Source organism: Theropithecus gelada, chromosome 4, assembly GCF_003255815.1.
Source record: "Theropithecus gelada isolate Dixy chromosome 4, Tgel_1.0, whole genome shotgun sequence".
Lineage (NCBI taxonomy): Eukaryota > Metazoa > Chordata > Mammalia > Primates > Cercopithecidae > Theropithecus > Theropithecus gelada.
In genome coordinates this window covers 120,791,210-120,811,662 of record NC_037671.1, presented here as the reverse complement: position 1 = coordinate 120,811,662, position 20,453 = coordinate 120,791,210, and positions in this window count along the sequence as shown.

Sequence of the window (20,453 nt, the reverse complement as noted above, 5' to 3'; positions counted from 1 at the left end):
CTCAAAAGTAAAACAATAACAGATGCTGACAAGGTTGTGGAGAAAAAGCAATGCTTATACACTATTGGTGGTAGTGTAAATTAGTTCAACAATTAGTTCAAAACAGTGTAGCAGGGCTTCAAAAACCTAATGAGAGAAACACCATTTAAATCAACAATCCAATGACTAGGTATAAACCGAAAGGGATATAAATTGGTCTATTATAAAGACACATGCATGCATATCTTCATTGCAGTACTATTCACAATAGCAAAGACATGGAATCAGCCTAAATCCCCATCAGTGAGAGTTGGGATAAAGAAGATACGATACATATACACTATGGAATACTATGCAGCCAGGAAAAATGAGGTCATATCCTTTGCAGGGACATGGATAGAGCTGGAGGCCATTACCCTTAGCAAACTAACACAGGAACGGAAAACCAAATACTGCATGTTCTCACTTATAAGTGGGAGCTAAATGATGAGAACACGTGGACACATAGAGCAGAACAACACACACTTGGGCCTATCAGAGGGTGAAGGGATAGGAGGAGATAGAGAATCAGAAAAAATAATGGGTATGCACTAATCTGTACAACAAACCCCCATGACACATGTTTACCTATGTAACAAACCTGTACATGAATCTACAAACTTACAATAAAAGTATTTTAAAAACCATAATGATATGCCACTATATACTCATTAGAATGGCTAAAATAAAAATGGCCAACTATAGCAAGCATTGTGCAGGAGCTAGAATTCTCATACCAGCTATTAGGAATAATAGCCAGTAAAATGATGAAGCTTTTTTGGAAAATAGTTTGGAAGTTTCCTAAAAATCTAACCATGCACCTACCATATGGTCCAGTTATTCCACTCCTAGATTTTTGCCCAGGAGAAAAGGAAATATATGTACATACAAATACTTGAAGAAAAATTTGCATAGCAACTTTATTTATAATAGCCCAAACTGGAAACAACTCAAATGTCCATCAACAGGTGAATTAATAAACTAATTAGTATATATTCATGCAACACAAAAACAAGTATGAATCTCAGAATAATTATGCTATGTGAAGGATGCCAGGAAAATGAGGGCACATGCCACATTAGTCTCTCTATATAAAACTTTATAAAATACAAACAAATCTTTAGTGACAGAGAGCAGATTCGTGGTTGCATGGAGATGAAAGATTGGGGGTGGGGATGGGCAGAGGGAATGACCGATTTGTATAGTATCTTGATTGCAGATAAATTTCTATCTAACTATATCAATTATATACTTTTAACATGTGCAATTTATTGTATGTCAGTTTTATCTCAATAAAGCTATTTTTAATTAAAAAAAGAAAATTTATAGATGTAAGGCTGAACTCTCAATTCTATGACATTGCTGTACAAACTCTTAGGCTGGTACTCCCTTGCCTTATTTGCTGTAGTTTTGTAGTAAGTTTTAAAATAGAAACGGTGAGTACTCCAATTTTGGTCTTCTTTTTCAAGATTATTTTGGCTATTCTGGGCCCTTTACATTTCCATATGAGTTCTAGCATCAGCTTGTCCATTTCTGAAAAAAAAAATTAAGAGTTTATAGAAAATTTTGAAACTGTTTTATAGATTTTAGCATACAAGTCTTGCACTTCTCTGGTTAAATTTCCACATATTTTTATTATTTTGATGTTATTATAAATGAATAAATTTCTTAATTTTATTTTCATATTTTTTACTAGTGTATAGAAATACAACTGATTTTTGTTTATCAATCTTATATCATGCAAACTTGCTGAGCTCATCCATTAGTTTTCACAGTTTTATAGTGGACTCCTTAAATTTTTCTATATACAAGAATCATGTCATCTACCAATAGAAGTAGTTTTACTTCTTCCTTTTCAATTTGGATGTTTTAATTTCTTTTTTATGTCAAATATAAATAATGAAAAGATACATCCTTGTCTTTTTTCTGAACTTAAGGGAGAGGGTTTCAGTCTTTATCCTTAAATATGGTTGTAGATACAGGTTTTTCATAGATGCCTTTAACAGGTTGAAGAAGTTCTCCTCTATTCTTAGTTTGATGAGTGTTTTTAAAATCCCAAATAGTGTTAAATTCTGTCAAATACATTTTCTGTGGCTATTTAGTTAATCATTTTGTTTTTGTTCTTTATTCTATTAATGTGGTATATTACTCAGATTGATATTCTCATGTCAAACGAACCTTACATTTTTAGGATAAATCTCAGTTGGTTATAGCTTATAATTTTCTTATATGTTGCTGAAGTCAGTTTTCTAGCAACTTGATGAGGATTTTAAATTGCATTTTATATTCATATGGGATATTGGTTTGTAGTTTCCTTTTCTTAAGATATCATCATTTGGTTTTGGTGCCAGGGTAATGCTAGCCTCATGGTGTTTCTCCTGTTTTAAGTCTTTGAAAAATTTGTGAAGGATTGTTGTCAATTTTTCTCTGTACACTTGGTAAAATTGACCAGTAAAGCCATCCAGGACTAGGATTTTCTTAGTGCAACGGTTTTAAATTACAAATTCAAGCTCTTTAGTTTGTGTAGGTCTATAAGACAAATTCCCAAATGGCCTTGGTAACTCATCTCTTCCCCCACTTTCTCCTTTCTAGTACTCAAGAATAACTGTAGAATCTGCTAAGAATGCAATATATTAGGTAAGAAGGAACTGGCTGGAACAGTCCAAGTTTCCTACCTGTTTCTTCTAGAGCAAGATGTCCTGCAGTGCTTCAGCCTTGCTGTTCTAATTGCCTGATATATAAAACTCAGAGCACAGTATGTTTTTAGGATCCCTTAGCTATCATGAGATGTGGGGTACACCTGTACAGAGTAGATGCTATCCACTTTGAGCAACTCTCCTAAGCCTTGAGAGACCAACTTGAGCTGAATCATAGGCTTCTGTTGTCCTTTGCTGCCTATCTGTGAGTCATGAAGTTCCTTTGCTTAACTTCTTATGCAAGTATCCTGTCTTAGCAGACTTGTGCAAGTGCATTGATACCAGTGTGTGGTATTGGCAATGTGTTTAGAATCCTCCCCTGGGATGGACACCAGTGTATGGTGAGCTTACTGTACAAAGTCTTCTAGTTATTCTATTTCTTCTTGAATTAATTTTGATTTGTCTTTTTAGGAGTTTGTTCATTTTACCTAGACTATCTAACTTGTTGGCCTAGCATCATTCATAGCAGTCTTCATTTAGTCATTTTTATTTCAGTAAAGTAGGTAGTAATATCCTCTCTCTGATTTCTTGCTTAGGTAATTTGAGTCTTCTCCCTTTGATGCTTCATCAGTCTAGCTAAAAGTTTGTCAATATTGTTGATCTTTACAAAGGGCTAACTTTTGGTTTAACTAATATTTTCTGCTGTTTTTCTATTGTTAATTTTGTTTATTTCCCCTCTAGTCTTTATTATGTTCTTCTTTCTAGTTGCTTTGAATTTAGTTTACTTTTTTTAGGTTCTTAAGGTGGAAGATCAGGTTTTTATTTTGACATATTTCCTCTTTTATAATTTAGGCATTTACAGTTATAAATGTCTTCCTATCACTGCTTTAGCTGTGCTCACATGTTTTGGTATATTATTCTTTCATTTTTATTCATTGCAAAGTGTTTTCTAAATTCCTTGTGATTTCATTTTTGACCCTTTTTTTGTAAGTACAATGGCTAATTTTCACATATTTGTGCATTTTCCAAATTTTCTTCTTTTATCAATTTCTAATTTTATTCTGCTGGTCAGTGAACATAACATACACAATTTCAACCCATTTAAATACATTGTTTTATGGATAAATGGTCTATGTTGGTGAATGCTCCATGTGCATTTGAGAAAAACAAATATTCTGCTACTGTTACATGGAATATTCTAAAGATGTCTGTTAAGTCTAGTTGATTAATAGTGTTAATCAAGTCCAAAATATTTCATGATTTCTGGATTCATCTTCTACTCATTATTGAAAGTAGATTCCTTCCCTGAACAAGGATCGAGTAAATCATTAAATATGTAGAGGACTTAATCAATACTATTAATCAACTAGACTAAACAGACATCTGAAGAACTTTCCATATGTAATCACAGAAAATATTTGATGACCTCAAATAGAATTTGAGCTTTAAATACAGACAACTGTCTTTTCCCAGTTGGGGGGGAGGAAAAAACAGATGGTTTTCGACCATTGCCTGTGCACACTGTCAGACATGATGCAGGCTGAACAAAAATGTCCACCATATTTTCTAAAATAAGCGTCCTTCAAGGATGTTGCTGTGGACTTCACCCAGAAGAGTGTCCTGTTTCACACATACCAGAGAAAGTTGTAAAATGAAGGAATGTTAAAGAACAACAGTTATCTGTTGTCTGTGAGTGAGCCTTTCAACATTGTTTATTTAGTACAAAATTATTCAGAAAAAGAGGAAAGTGGATTATTGAAGTTTTCAGCTAGTCTTGTTGAATTGTCTCTCTCTCTCCTTACATTTTAACCTTTTTTCATGTATTTTGAGTTTCTCTTGTTAGATGCATACACGTTCATAATTGTTATATCCTCTTAATGGATTAACCTCTTTATCATTACAAAAATATTCTGCTTTGTACCTACTAACCATTTTTTACTGAAGCTTATTTCCTCTGATATTCACATAGCCACTCAGCTCTTGTCTGGTTGCTGTTGCTTGGTATATCTTTTGGCATCTTAAAAAACTTTTAATCTAGATACGTCATGCAATCTAAAGGTGCCTCTTGTAGATGTAATATCACTGGATTATATTATTTTTTGTCAGATTCTTCATTTTGATTAAAGTATTTAATCCATTTATGCCTTTTTGCTGTTTGTTTTCTGAATGTGTTATGTGTTTTATGTTTCTCTATTTCTCCATTATTACTGTCTTTTTGTGTTACATATTTTCCACTTTACCATTTTTATTACATTGTTGCCTTTTATTTCTTTGGGTGATTTCTTTAGCAGTACTCTGGAAATTACAATTAACACCAGTATTGTGTTGAATAATGTCACCCCAAAATTCGTGTCTACCAAAAACCTGAGACTGTTACCTTATTTTGAAATGGGATATTTCAGATGTAATTAGTTAAGTTAAGGGGACATCATACTGGATTAGGTTGTGCCCTAAATTCAGTGACTGGTGTCCTAATGTGAGAAAATCACACAAATGATAGATTCAGAGAAGAAGGCCATGTGATGACAGATGCAGAGATTGATGCAATACAGCTGCAAGCTAAGGAATGCCGAGGATTGTCAGGAGTAATCAGAAGTTAGGAAGAGGAAAGAAAGAATTTTTCCATACAGCCTTCAGAGGGAGAATAGCTCTAATGACATGTTAATTTCATACTTTTAGCCTCCAAGAGTGTGAGAGAATAAATTCCAATTGTTTTAAGCTATCTAGTTTATATTAATATGTTATGATAGACCTAGGAAACTAATATAACATTTTAACATATGACAATATAGTTCTGATTATTAGCACTTAATATTAATAATCTACAAAAACTATGTTTCTATTTAGCCTCATTTCCTTCTCTTTTATTAAGCTATTATTGTCATATAAATTATATACTTGTACATTTTATGCCCAGCAACACAGACTTATAATTAATTATTTATATTGTTGCCTTTTGGGAGAAACAAAAGAGTTACAAATAAGAGTTACATTTATACCTTCTTTTGTATTTACCCAAGTGCTTTTATACTTGCTAGTGCTCTTTATTTCCTCATGTAAATGTAATTTCATATATAGATTCTTTCATTTCAGTCTGAAGGACTTCCTCTGCAGTTTGTCATAGGACAGGTCTGTTAATAACAAGTTATCCCAGTTTTATTTATCTGGGAAGTTTTAATTTCTACTTCGCTTTTGATAGATAGTTTGGCTGGATATAGAGTTGTCTTGATAGTCTCTTTTTCAGCATTTTAACTATATCATTTCACTGCCTTCGTGACTCCATTTTTCTGATAACAAATTACCTGTAATCTTATTAAGGATCACTTGTACATGATAAGTCACTTCTCTCTACTCTCCAGATTATGATGTTGTCTTTAACTTTTGAGTGTTTCATTATTATTTATCTAGTTGTAGATCTACTTTAATTTATCCTTCTTGGAATTTTCTAAGAATCTTGAATATGTAGAGTAATATTTTTCATCAAACTTGGGATGATTTCTGCCATAATCTCTTCAAATATTTTTTCTGTCCATTTCTGTCTCTTCTCCTTTTCTGGGATTCCCATTATTCATATGTTGATATGCTTGGTGCTCCACAGAACTTTGAGGCTCCGCTCATTTTTCTTAATTTATTTTCCATTCTATTTCTCAAAATGTGTAACTTCAATTGGCTTATCTTCAAGTTCACTGATTGTTCTGGCTACACAAATCTGCTATTGAATCTCTAGTATGTTTTTTATTTCTGTACTGTACTTTTCAACTCTAGAATTGATACTTGATCCTTTTATAATTTCTGTCTCTTTATTGATATTCTCTATTTGGTGAGGCAGAATTATCATACATTTTTAAACTCTGTCACCCAGGCTGGAGTGCAGTGGCATAATCAAAGCTAACTGCAGCCTTGACCTTCTGGGCTCAAGTCATCCTCCCACCTAAAGGCCTCGAGTAGCTGGGATTACAGGCACATGCCACCATACCTGGATAATTTTTGTATTTTTCTGTAGAGACAGGGTTTTGCTATGTTTCCTAGGCCAGTCTCAAACTCTCGGGCTCAAGTAATTCCCTTGCCTCCCAAAGTGCCGGGAATTGTACAGGTGTGAGTCACTACAGCTGGTCATACATTCCTTTAGGATTTTTTAATTTTATTTTTATTTATTTATATTTCATTTTTTGAGATGGAGTCTTGCTCTGTTTCCCAGGCTAGAGTGCAGTGGTATAGTCTCAGCTCACTGCAACGTCCACCTCCCGGGTTCAAGTGGTTCTCCTGCCTCAGCTTCCCAAGTAACTGAGATAACAGGTGCCCACCACCATGCTCGGCTAATTTTTGTATTTTTAGTAGAGACAGGGTTTCATCATCTTGGCCGGGGTGGTTTTGAACTCCTCACCTTGTGATCCACCCACCTCAGCCTCCCAAAGTGCTGGGATTACAGGTGTGAGCCACTGTGCCTGGCCCCTTTAGTTCTTGAGACATGATTTTCTTCTGTTCTTTGAACATATTTAAATTGGTTGAATTTAAGTCTTTGTCAAGTATGTTCAATATCTGTGCTTACTCAGAGATGGTTTATATTGACTGCTTTATTCCTTCATATTAGCCATACTTTTTGTTTATTTGCATGTCTCATAGCTTTTTGTTGAAAACTGTAACTTTCATTAGTATCATATTGGCAACTCTAGGCATCAGATTCTGGCCCCTCTTCAGGGTTTGCTGTTCTTGCTTCTTTTTTAGTGACTCTCTTGAACTAATTTTCTAAAGTCTGTAGCCTTTTTCATGTGTGAACATCTCAAACTTGTCGGTTAGCTTTTTTTTTTTTTTTTGTCATATGAACAGAGACTTTCTTAAACCCTTGGAACTAATGTCTCCCACTCTTTCTCAAAGGTCTCTGTGTACATGCATAAGCATGACTTCAACACTTATCCTTCTAGGCTTATAAATTTCACCTTGTTTGCAATCTGGTGGTTTCCAAGGTTTCCATGGATCTTGAGAAAGGAAGATGGAATAGGGGCAAGTTAAAGTGTCATAAAGCTTACTGTTCTTACTAGGATTTGCCTGTTCTTGTACACATTTTTCCTTGATAGTTGCAAAGCCTTGGCTAATTTCTTGAATTCTGAAAAAGTTGTCTAAGGCTTTGACTAATTTCTTGAATTCTGAAAAAGTTGATTATTTCTGCCAGTGTTGTTATTGCTTTTATGGAGGAGAAAATATTTTAGGTTCTTACTCTGTCATTCTCAATATGTAATCTTCATATTTGAAAATTTAAATAGTAAAATAAATTTGTTTGTGCTTATTACTCTAGTTGTACATATTACTTAGGGTTATACCTAATTTGTTGATGTCAAGGTCTTTTGCTTTTCTTCTCTTTTTCCTGTTGCTCTTCAATTTTACTGCTTCATTGGTCATGTGCACCTCTGCTAGAGAGAAGAAAATAGAAAAGCGAAGGATGTAAAACACACATTGATCATTAACTCTTCCTTACTTTCTGGGTACAAGACTTAAAGTGAGTCTGATGACTAAATGGGAGATTTGAATTATCTGGAAATATAATATTTCATGTTATGTTTATTCTCTGTCATCATATTTATTTTAAAAGTATTAAAGGTATCATAAGGACAATACCTGCTAAGATATTCTCTAGCCAAAAATTGTTTATTTGATTTAACTTGAAGGGTACAGGTTATACCAGGAATGTGGAAAAAAACTAGATGAGGAAGCAATCAGATAAAGGCAAGAGAAAGTTCTCACAGATAACTTGCCTGGACTCTTCAACAAGTCAACATCATACAAAAAAAAGTGTTAGTTTAAAGTAAATTTATAATGTTCAATAATCAGACGCAATATACAGGCTTGGAATAGGTACTGCCTTGGACAAATCATCTGTAAAGAATATTTTGCAGAATACTTAGAAAAATATTAATATGGCTTGGGAAAATGTGAGATAAATATTTACTGGAATGGAAGATAGAAATCACTGATTAGAAAAAGTAACTTACAAAACAATATTTATACTGTAATATTTTGGTGAAAAGGATTTAGAAAACAATCTAGAAATATAAAACTTAAAGCACTACATTTTGGTTAATAAAAATTTGATGCTAGTATTTCTCATTTTGTCTGTACTTTTTTATATTTGGCATGTGCTGTCTTTTTTAAAACTCTTATTTTAGGTTCAGGGGTACATGTGCAGGTTTATTTTATAGGTAAGTTGCATGTCATGGGGTTTTGTGTACAGATTATTTCATTACCTAGGTAAAATAAGCATAGTACCTGATAGGTAGTTTTTTTATCCTTATCCTCCTCCCAACCTTCACGCTCAAGTAGGTTATGATATCTGTTGTTTCCTTCTATGTGTCCGTATGTACTCAATGTTTAGCTACCACTTATAAGTGAGAACGTGTGGCATTTGGTTTTCTGTTCCTGCTTTAGTTTGCTTAGGGTAATGTCCTCCAGCTGCATCCATGTTGCTGCAAAGTATGTGATCTCATTACTTTTCATAGCTGACTGGTATTCCATGGTTTATATATACCACATTTTCTTTATCTACTCTACCTATGATGGGCATTCAGGTTGATTCCGTGTCTTTGCTACTGTGAATATTACTGTGATGAACACACAAGTACATGTGTTTTTCTGATAGGATGATTTATATTTTGGGGGGTATATATTCAGTAATGGAATTGTTGGGTCAAATGCTAATGCTGTTTTAAGTTCTTTGAAAAACCACCAAACTGCTTTCCACAATGGTTGAACTAATTTACATTCTCACCAACAATGTATAGGTATTCTCTTTTCTCTACAACCTCTGCAGCATTTGTTATTATTATTATTTTTTTACTTTTTAGTATTTATTTTGACTGGAGTTAGATGGCATCTGATTGTCATTTTCATTTGCATTTCTCTAATGATTAGTGATGTTGAGCATGTTTTCATATGTTTACTGGCTGCTTATATGGCTTCTTTAGAAATGTGCCTCTTCATGTGCTTTGCCTAATTTTTAATGGGGCTATTTGTTTTTTGCTTGTTAATTTGTTTAAGTTTCTTCTAGAGTCTGTATATTAGACCTTTGTCAGAAGCATAGGTTGCAAATATTTTCTCCCATTCTGTAGGTTGTCTATCTGTTGATAGTTTCTTTTGTTGTGCAGAAGCTTTTTCATTTAATTATGTCCCATTTGTCACCTTTTGTTTTTGTTGTCATTGCTTTTTGCATCTTTGTTGTGAAATCTTTGCCAGGGCCTATGTCCAGAATGATATTTCTTATGTTATCTTCCAGAATTTTTATAGTTTTGGGTTTTACATTTAAGTCTTTCATCCATCTTGAGTTAATTTTTGTATATAATGTAAGTAACGGGTCCAGTTTCCATTTTCTGCATATGGTACCAGTTATCCCTGTGCCATTTATTGAATAGGGAGGCCTCTCCCAATTGCTTGTTTTTGTTGACTTTGTTGAAGATCACGTGGTTGTAGGTGTGCAGCACTATTTCTGGTTCTCTATTCTATTCCATTGATCTATGTGACTGTTTTGTACCAGTATCATCCTGTTTTGGTTATTGTAGTCATGTGGTATAGTTTGAAATTGGGTAAAGTGACGCCTCAAGTTTGCTCTTTTGGCTTAGAATTATCTTGGCAATTCATGCTCTTTTTTGGTTCCATGTAAATTTTAAGACAGTTTTTCTAATTCTATAAACAATGTCATTGATAGATGGCTCTCATTATTTTGATGTATGTTCCTTCAATTTACCTAGTTGGCTGGGAGTTTTGAATATGAAAGGATGTTGAATTTTATTAAAAGCTTTTTTTCATTTATTGAGATGATCATGTGGTTTTTGTTTTTGGTTCTATTTATGAGATTAGTTATAGCTATTGATTTCATATGTTGAACCAACCTTGCATCACAAGGATAAAAACTACTTGATCATGGTAGATTCGCTTTTAGATGTGCTGCTTGATATGCTAGTATTTTGCTGAAGATTTTTGCATCTATGTTCATCAAGGATATTGGCCTGAGGTTTTCTTTTTTAATTGTGTCTCTGCCAGGTTTTGGTATCAGGTTGGTGCTGGCTTCATAGATTGAGTTATAGAGGAGTCTCGCCTCAATTTTTCAGAATAGTACCATCTATTCTACCAGAATGTACCAGAATTCTACATCTGGTAGAATTTGGCTGTGAGTGTGTCTGGTCCAGGGCTTTTTCTGCTTGGTAGGATTTTTTTACTGATACAATTTCAGAACTCATTATTGGTGTGTTCAGGGATTTAATTTCTTCCTCATTCAATCTTGAGAGGTTGTATGTTTCCAGGAATTTATCCATTTCTTGAAAGTTTTGTAGTTTGTGTGCATAGAGGTGTAAATACTAGTCTCTGAGGGGCTTTTGTATTTCTGTAGATTTGGTGGTAATGTTACCTTTATCATTTCTGGTTGTGTTTATTTGGATCTTCTTTCTTTTTTTTTATTAGCCTAGCTAGGGGTCTATCAATCTTATTTATTCTTTCAAAGAACCAACTTTTGAATTTTTTTGATGATATTTATGTGATTTTTCACATCTCAATTTCCTTTAGTTAAGCTCTGATTTTAGTTATTTCTTGTCTTCTACCACCTTTGGGGTTGGTTTGCTCTAGTTTCTCAAGTTCCTCTAGGTGTGATGTTAGGTTGTGCATTAGAGATGTTTCCAGCTTTTTGATGTGAGTGTTCTGTGCTGTAAGCTTCCCTCATAACACTGTTTTAGTTGTGTTCCAGAGATTCTGGTGTGTTGTATCTTTGTTCTCAGTAGTTTCAAAGAAATTCTTGATTTCTGCCTTAATTTCATTGTTTGCCCAGAAGTCATTCAGGAGCAGACTGTTTAATTTGCATGTAATTGTATGGTTTTGAGCAATTTTCTTAGTATTGATTTCTACTTTTATTGTGCTGTGATCCAAGAGTGGTATGATTTCAGTTGTTTTTTGTTTTAATTTGATGAGAATTGTTTGATGGCCAATTATGTGGTCAACTTTAGAATATGTGCCATGTGCAGATGAGAAGAATGTATATGCTGTTATTTTGGGGTGGAGAATTCTGCAGATGTCTGTTAGGCCCATTTGGTCAAGTGCTGAGTTCAGATGCTGAATATCTTTGTTACTTTTCTACCTCAATGATCTGTCTAATACTGTCAGTGGGGTGTTGAAGCCTCAAATTATTATTATGTGGTTATCTAAGTCTCTTTGGAGGTCTCTAAGAACTTGCTTTATGAGTCTGAGTGTTCCTGTGTTAGGTGCATATGTATTTAGGACAGGTATGTCTTCTTGCTGAATTTAATTCTTTACCATTGTGTAATGCCCTTCTTTGTCTTATTTGATAATTATTGGTTTAAAATCTGTTTTACCTAAAATTAGAATAACAACTCCTGCTTTTTTGTCATTCATTTGCTTGGTAAATTTTTCTCCATACTTTTTCTTTGAGTGTATAGGTATAATTGCATGAGAGATAGGTCTTTTGAACACAACATACTCTTGGGTCTTGCTTCTTTATCCAATTTGCCACCTTGCATTTTTTAATTGGGGCATTTGGCCTAATTGCATTCAAGTCTAATATTGATATGTGTGGATTTGATTCTGTTATCATGTTGCTAGCTGGTTATAATGCATATATGTTTGTGTGGTTGTTTTATAGTATCAATAGTCTATGTACTTAAGTGTATTTTGTGGTGGTCAGTAACAGTCTTTCCTTTGCATATTCAGCACTCTCTTAAAAACTTCTTGTAAGGCAGGTCTGGTGGTAACAAATTTACTTAGCATTTGCTTGTCTGAAAAAGATCTTATTTCTCCTTAGTTTGGCTGGATATACAATTCTTGGTGGGAATTTCTGTTCTTTAAGAATGCTGAATATAGACCTTCAATGTCTTCTGGCTTGTAGAGTTTTTGCTGAAAGTTCCACTGTTAGTTAGCCTGATGGGACTTTTTGCTCTAGCCACCTTTAACTTTTTATTTTTTAAGTTTGATTTTGGAAAATCTGATGATGGTGTGTCTTGGGTATGGTTGTCTTGTGTAGTATCTCACAGGGGTTCTCTACACTTCCTGAATTTGAATGTTAGCCTCTCTAGTAAGACTGGGGAAATTTTTATGGGTGATATGCTGAAATATGTTTTTCAAGTTGCTTTCTTTCTCTCCTTCTCTTTCAGGGATACCAATGAGTCATAGATTTGGTCTCTTTACATAATTTCACATTTTTCAAAGGCTTTGTTCAATCATCTTTATTCTTTTTTCTTTACTTTTTTCTGGCTGACTTAGTTTGAAGAACAGATCTTTAAGATCTCAGATTCTTTCCTTGGCTTGATTAATTCTACCATTTTACTTGCAATTGTATTATGAAATTATTGAATTGAGTTTTTAAGCTCTATCAGATCAGTTTGGTTCTTTTTTTTTTTTTTTTTTTTTTTTTTTTTGAGGCGGAGTCTCACTCTGTCGCCCAGGCTGGAGTGCAGTGGCCAGATCTCAGCTCACTGCAAGCTCCGCCTCCTGGGTTTACGCCATTCTCCTGCCTCAGCCTCCCGAGTAGCTGGGACTACAGGCGCCCGCCACCTCGCCCGGCTAGTTTTTTGTATTTTTAGTAGAGACGGGGTTCCACCGTGTTAGCCAGGATGGTCTTGATCTCCTGACCTCGTGATCCGCCCGTCTCGGCCTCCCAAAGTGCTGGGATTACAGGCTTGAGCCACCGCGCCCGGCCCAGTTTGGTTCTTTATTAAAATGGCCATTTCATTTTTTAATATCCTGTGTCATTTTATTGTATTCCCTAGATTACTAGGATTGGGATTTAGTTTTCTACTGAATCTCGATGATCTTCATTCCTATCCATATTCTGAATTCCATGTCTATTATTTCAGCCATTTCAGCCTGATTAAGAACCATTGCTGGTGAACTAGTGCAGTCATTTGGCAGGAAGAAGATATTTTGGTTTTTTGAGTTGTCAGAGTTCTTGTCCTGTTTCTTTCTCATCCGTGTGGGCTGATGTTCCTTCAATCTGTGAAGCTGCTATCCTTCGGATAGGTTTTTTTGTTGGTTTGTTTGTTTTTTGCTTTTATCTTCTTTTATGTCCTTGGTGATTTGATCATGGTATAAGAGGATTCTCTCAAGTGGCTTGGATTCTGGAAGATTTAGGGGGCCAATTCTCAGCTCAGCACTCCTGGGCCACATGCTCTAACTCTGGGGGACTGGTACCAGGCAACTGGTTTTGTAAACTGGCCCCTCAAAGTTAGGAAATTGATATACTGGCAGGGTCAAGGTGTTTCTGATAAGCTGGCCACAACACTCTGATGGGTGGTGCCAGCCAAAGCACTTTATCAGAGCAGTGGCAGCAGGATCTATGCTTGCCTGCATGTGCCAACAGCCATGGAAGGATAATGGGGTACACATGTGTCAGCTAGGGCCATGTACCAGTGGGAGTGGGGCTCCAGTGTCCCTGTGTGTGTTCATGCCAGTGTCGTGGTGGGGGTAGGGTGTTAGCAAGGTTGCTGGTATCTATGCTTGCACTTGTACTGGTGGTGGCAGAAGTAGAGATGGGGCTCTGCCAGGCACAGGGCTGCTGACTTGTGTGTGCACATTTACACTGATGGTGGTGTCAGCATGTGGAGGATGTGATTGCCTGTGTCTCTGCATGCATTTGAGACGGCAATGGTGGCACAGCCAGGTGCCCACACATCAGCCAGGGGTGGGGTGGTGGGGTGCACTCACATTGACAGCAGTGGCGCAGCGGGGTGCATGTGCACATGCACTCTTGTAAAGTTATGTAGGGGTGGCCATGGATGAGTACATGCCAGCAAAGCAGTCTGGGGAGGCTGCAGTAGGGAGAAAGTGGGGGTGGGCTCCTGCACTTTGGCAGGGGTTGTTTTCCACCAACCAGACACAGTCTTCCAGCAAAGGAGCTATGATAAGGACCTCCCAGGAACCACCCATGTTGAATATCTGAAGTTTTAATGCAAGTGGGTGCAGCTGGAACCCTGGGAAAGGCCAACAGACAGGAGGGCACTCAGATGAGACTTGCACCATCATGGGCGAAACCACCCTGCTCTGTCCAGATCCTACAGTCACCCAGAGGCTAAAGTCTCCTAGAAGATCATGGAAAGCCTTGGGGGATGGATGTCCCTGGCTATGTTCCATTGCAGATGTTCCCACACCAAATCCTCTGGGCTCCACACGGGCTAGAGTCCTGCTCCTACCACCACTCGATGTATCTCTCCCTGCCAGCTCAAGTGTCCATGGGGATCATGGAGTCTCCTGCTGCCAGGAATCTGAAGGTCCATGATGAGAACAGGCCACTCCTTGCCTGTTCAACTCATCCCTTTCCCAGGAGTCACTGGGCACCACGAACAAATCCCAGTGCTTGGTAGCTCTGTGCACGGTTCCTAGCTTCCTCCCCATTTAGCTCACTGTTTACATCCTCCCTCTGTCCACTCTGAACACCTTCCCACTGAAGATCTGCTCTGAGTGTGTCAGTCTTCCTGATGTCCCAGTCTTCATGGCAGCTGTCCCTTCTGGCTGCATCTAGTCAGCCATCTTGGCTGAAACTCTGCATGTCCTATCTTTTTAATATTATAAAACACCTACTTCTTAGAACAGGGTTCTTCTCTTATGTTCCCATCTTTGTGTATATTATTATTATTATTATTATTATTATTATTATTGTTATTGTTATTATTTTGAGACCAGGTCTCTCTCTGTCATCCAGACAGGGGTACAGTGATGCGATCATGGCTTACTGCAGCCTCTACCTCCCAGGTGTTAGGGATTCTCCCGCCTCAGCCACCTGAGTAACTGGGACCACATGTGCATGCTATCATGTCTGGCTAATTTTTTTTATTTTTGTAGAGATGGGGTTTTGCCTTGTTGTCCAGGCTGGTCTTGAACTTCTGTACTCAAGCAATCTGCCCACTTTGGCCTCTGAAAGTGCTGATATTACAGGCATGAGCCACCATGCCCAGCCTTAACACAGTCTAGATGGTGCTCACTTGCAAAATTTTCTGAATATACCTACATTAGGATCAGTTTACATTCTCTGTAAGCACATCAGTGAGATTATCTCTATAAATTCCATTAGCTCTTTTAGTGGTATAATCTGTATGGATTTTAAATCAATACGTCAAATAAAATTAAACGTCTTAGTTACAATCGAATAGTTTACTTAGTTTGTAGGCAATTTCAGTCTCATTTCTTTCCCTTATAAAATGTTTCATTTAAAACATATCTGTCAGTGCTTGTATCCCATTTCACCAATGACTCACAGCGTGCTTTACTGAGAGCTGCAGACACAACCATAGTAAAAGCCATTCTTTGTTAACAGATTAACATCTCTATGACCCATTATTTTCTGGAGAATTACTGATAAACTGAGCTATATCTTACTTTTCTTTTTGTACAATTAAGATAAAACTTCTACTTATTCAGCCCCCAAAAAAGTAAAGTCATCATTGGCTTCTTTTTTTCTCTTATATTTTACTACTTCTACTGCTACTACCCTGTTCCATATCATCATCTTCTTTGCCCTGCTTACTACACAAAGTTTTCCTTGTTTGTATCCCTTGTCTCTTACACTCTATACTCATCACAGTAACCAGAACAATCCCTTTAACATGCAAGTCAGAGCATAGAGTAAGTCATATTAAAAGCCATGTAATGACTCCTTACTGAAAGTAAAAGCCAAAGTCTTACCAAAACCTTCAAGGCCCTCCCTATAAGACCTGAATTCCCTTTATCTCCCTTATAGGCTTTCATACTATTTTCTCCATCACTCACTGTTCTCCAGCCCACACTGCTTTCTTACTATTCCTTGAAAATAACTGTCATGCTCTTATCTCAGGGCATCTATACTGGCTGTTACCCCTCTCTGAAACACTCTTCTCTTACACTTTGCTAACTTCTTCAAGTCTTGGTTCAAATGTTACCTTCTTAAAGAGGCTTATTCTAATCACTTTAAAAATTTGTAAGCTGCTTCCCACCCACTCCTTGCTGTTCCCACTCCTTGCTGTTTTCCTTTCTATTGTTCCTTTATTCTTCCATAGCATATTTTCAAACAGAGAAAAAGAAGTTTATTTCATAATGATAAAAGTGGTGATCAAGATATAGCAATCTTAAGGGAGTATACATCTAATACAAGCTTCAAACTACCTGAAGTAAAAACTGACAGAAAAAAAAAATAGATCCATAGTCATAATTAAACATTTACACACCTCTCTCTCCATCATTGATAGAGCAGGTGCAAAAGAAATCAGTAAGGATAAATAATATCTGAATGGTATTTATTAAATGCTCTAGCCCAAGCTGTGGAATACGTATTCTGTTCAAATGCACATAGGTTTTTCATCAAGACTGGCCACAGGTTGGACGAAAAAATAAGAGTCGTAATAAACTTCAAAAGTTTGAAATTATACAGAGTATATCCTCTGAGCACAGTGGAATTAGAAATCAGTAACAACTACAACTACTATCTATAAAATTACTTAAAATTTGAAATTTTTAAATATGTATCTAAATAAACAAAAGAAGGACTCACAGGAGAAATCTTGAATTGAATGATAATGAAATACAGCATCGAAATTTGTGAGATGCAGCTGAAGCAGTGATGAGAGGGAAATTTATATCTTTAAATACTCATAAAAGATGAAATGTTTAAAATCAATGGTCTAAGTTGATAAGAAGCTGGTAAACAAAGAGCAAATTGTACACAGGGTAGAAACAAAGGAAATAATAAAGAGAAGAGCAAATGTCAATGACATGTAAAACAGACAAACAAGGAAGGAACTTAAAGCCAAAAGCCAATTATTTTTAAAAATTAATAAATTCATAAACCAGTATCAAAAGCAATAAAGAAAAAAAGAAAACACAAGTTACTAGTTATAAGCAATGAATGATGGGTTATGAATACAGATTCTGCAGATATTAAAAGTATAATAGGGAAACATTGTGAACAATGTAAAATTAGTGTAAATATAAATTAGTTTCAACCTTTATTTTAGATTTGGGGTACATGTACGGGGTGTTTTTTTTGTCTTTTGTTTTTTGTTTTTTTGACTATATAATTTATTCTAATTTTCCAGTGCTCAGTTGCTATACAACTACCCCCAATGACCCCAAAAACTTAGCAAAAACTACCCCCAAAACTTGGTGAAAATTTATTATATTATGCTTATGAATCTTGTGGGTTAGGAATTCAGACTAGGGAAAGCAGGAATGGCTGTTCTTTGCTCCACAATTGTGAGGTCTCAGCTGGGAAAATTTTAAGGATGAGGATCATTCAATTGTTGGGGCTAAAATCACCCTGCGGCAGTTTCATTAACTTGCTGTCTTCACTCACATGTCACTTCATTCACATTGTTGCTGGCTGTTGGTTGGAACCTCAGCTTGGCTGTCAATCAGAACACTAGCATGTAGCCTCCTCATATAGTCTTTCCTATGGGCTAGTGTGGGCTTTCTCACAACATGGTTCTGTATTTCAAAAGCAAGTGTCCCAAGAGAGCAAGGGAAAGGTAGATGGGATTTTTATGATTTAGTCTCAAAGTCAAGTAGTGTCACTTTTCTCATACTCTATTAATTGAGGCAGTCACTAAAGTCTACCCACTGCAGGGAGAGGGGACATGGACTTTTCCACTCAGTGGGAGGAGTATCAAGGTTTTGAGGGCAGTTAAAAATGTAATCTGACTTTTATTTGACAGCAAAAGTAAAGAAAATGTATTGTAAAGAAAGAATGCAGGTCATCTTTGGAAAATACAATGTTCACAGTCTACTCTCTGGCTACAAAAATTCACATCCTTTCTACCCTTCCACATGCAAGATGTACTCATTCTTTTCCCTAAGATTTTCAAGTCTTCTCATGCTGTGGCATCTGCTCTAGGGTTTCCTCAACTAAATCAGTCAAGGTTCAGGTGAATCTCCTTGGGTGTAGTTCCTCAAGTACAACTTCTTCAGAAACATTCATTTTGATCTAAAGACATAATATCTAAAGAGATGAGCTACTTGCTCCCCAAATATTCAATATTCAATGATTGAACAAGAATAGGATAAGTTGTTTTTTTTTTTTTTTTTTTTTTTTTTTTGAGACGGAGTCTTGCTCTGTCGCCAAGGTTGGAGTGCAGTGGCCGGATCTCGGCTCACTGCAAGCTCTGCCTCCCGGGTTCCCGCCATTCTCCTGCCTCAGCCTCCCGAGTAGCTGGGACTACAGGCGCCAGCCACCTCACCCGGCTAGTTTTTTGTATTTTTTAGTAGAGACGGGGTTTCACCGTGTTAGCCAGGATGGTCTTGATCTCCTGACCTTGTGATCTGCCCGTCTCGGCCTCCCAAAGTGCTGGGATTACAGGCTTGAGCCACCGCGCCCGGCCAAGAATAGGATAAGTTTTTACACACTACCATCTAAAAAGGGGGAAGCCAGGAGGCACGCAGTAGTCACAGGCCTATAGAAATTGCATTTATTTAACCTCTTTCCAACAATTTCATCTGTATAAATACTATATTACCAACTTTGATAGTAGACCAACATTATATAAACATTTTAACTTATTTTAACTTAAAAGCTAGCATATTTATCACATAAACCAGAAATTAAATACAGTCAATGATAGGGTTTTTTATCTAGATAAATTGTGTGACACTAAGGTTGGGTCACAGATCATTCCATCATCTAAGTACTGAGCGCAGTATCCAACATTTAGTTTTTCAACCCTTGCCTTCCTCCCTCCCACCCTTTTCCCAGTCATCCCTAGTTTCAATTGTTGCCATCTTTATGCCCCTTAGTACCCAGTGTTTAGCTGCCACTTATAAATGAGAACATGTGGTATTTGATTTTCTGTTTCTGCATTAATTTGCTTAGGATAATGGCCTCCAGCTGCATCCATGTTGCATCAAAGGATGTTATTTTGTTCTTTTTTATGGCTACATAGTATTTTATGGTATATATATGTGTGTGTGTGTATATATATACATATATATATTCACATTTTCTTTATCCAATCTACCATTGATGGGTTGATTCCATGTCTTTGCTATTGTGAACAGTGTTGAGATGAACATGTGATTGCATGTGTCTTTTTAGCAGAACAATTTGTTTTCTTTTAGATGTATACCAAATAATGGGATTGCTGAGCTGAATGGTAGTTCTACCTTAAGCTCCTTGAGAAATTTCCAAATTGGCTTCCAAAATGGCTGAACTAATTTACATTCCAACCAACAGTGGATAAATGTTCCTTTCTCCACAGCCTTTGTCAGAATCTGTTGTTTTTTACTTTTTAATAATAGCTATTCTGACTGGTGTGAGATGGTATCTCATCACGATTTTGATTTGCATTTCTCTGATTAGTGATGTTGAGCATTTTTTCATATGTTTATTGGCTGGTCGTATGTCTTCTTTTGAGAAGTGTCTGTTAATGTCTTTTGCCCATTTTCTAATGGGATTATTTGGCTTTTGCTTGTTGAGTTAAGTTCCTTATAGATTCTGAATATTAGACCATTGTTGAATGCATAATTTGTGAAAATTTTCTTCCATTTTGTATACTATCTGTTTACTCTATTGATAGTTCTTTTGCCGTGCAGAAGATGGTTAGTTTAATTAGGTCTCAAGAAGAAGGCTATTTCCCCGACCACTTTGTGGGCTGGATTGCAAAAGTGAACTCCACTCACTTGCTGCTCCACTCCTCATTAGAGGGAGAGCACAGATGAGTGGGTGCAGGAGCCAGGGTAAGCACTTTTGGATGCCCACAAGAGTGAACTTTGTACTGACCCTGCAAGAGTGAAGCTACACTGTCAAGCCGTCCCTCTGAAGTGAAATCATTCCTCTCCAAAGCTACACCATCAAGC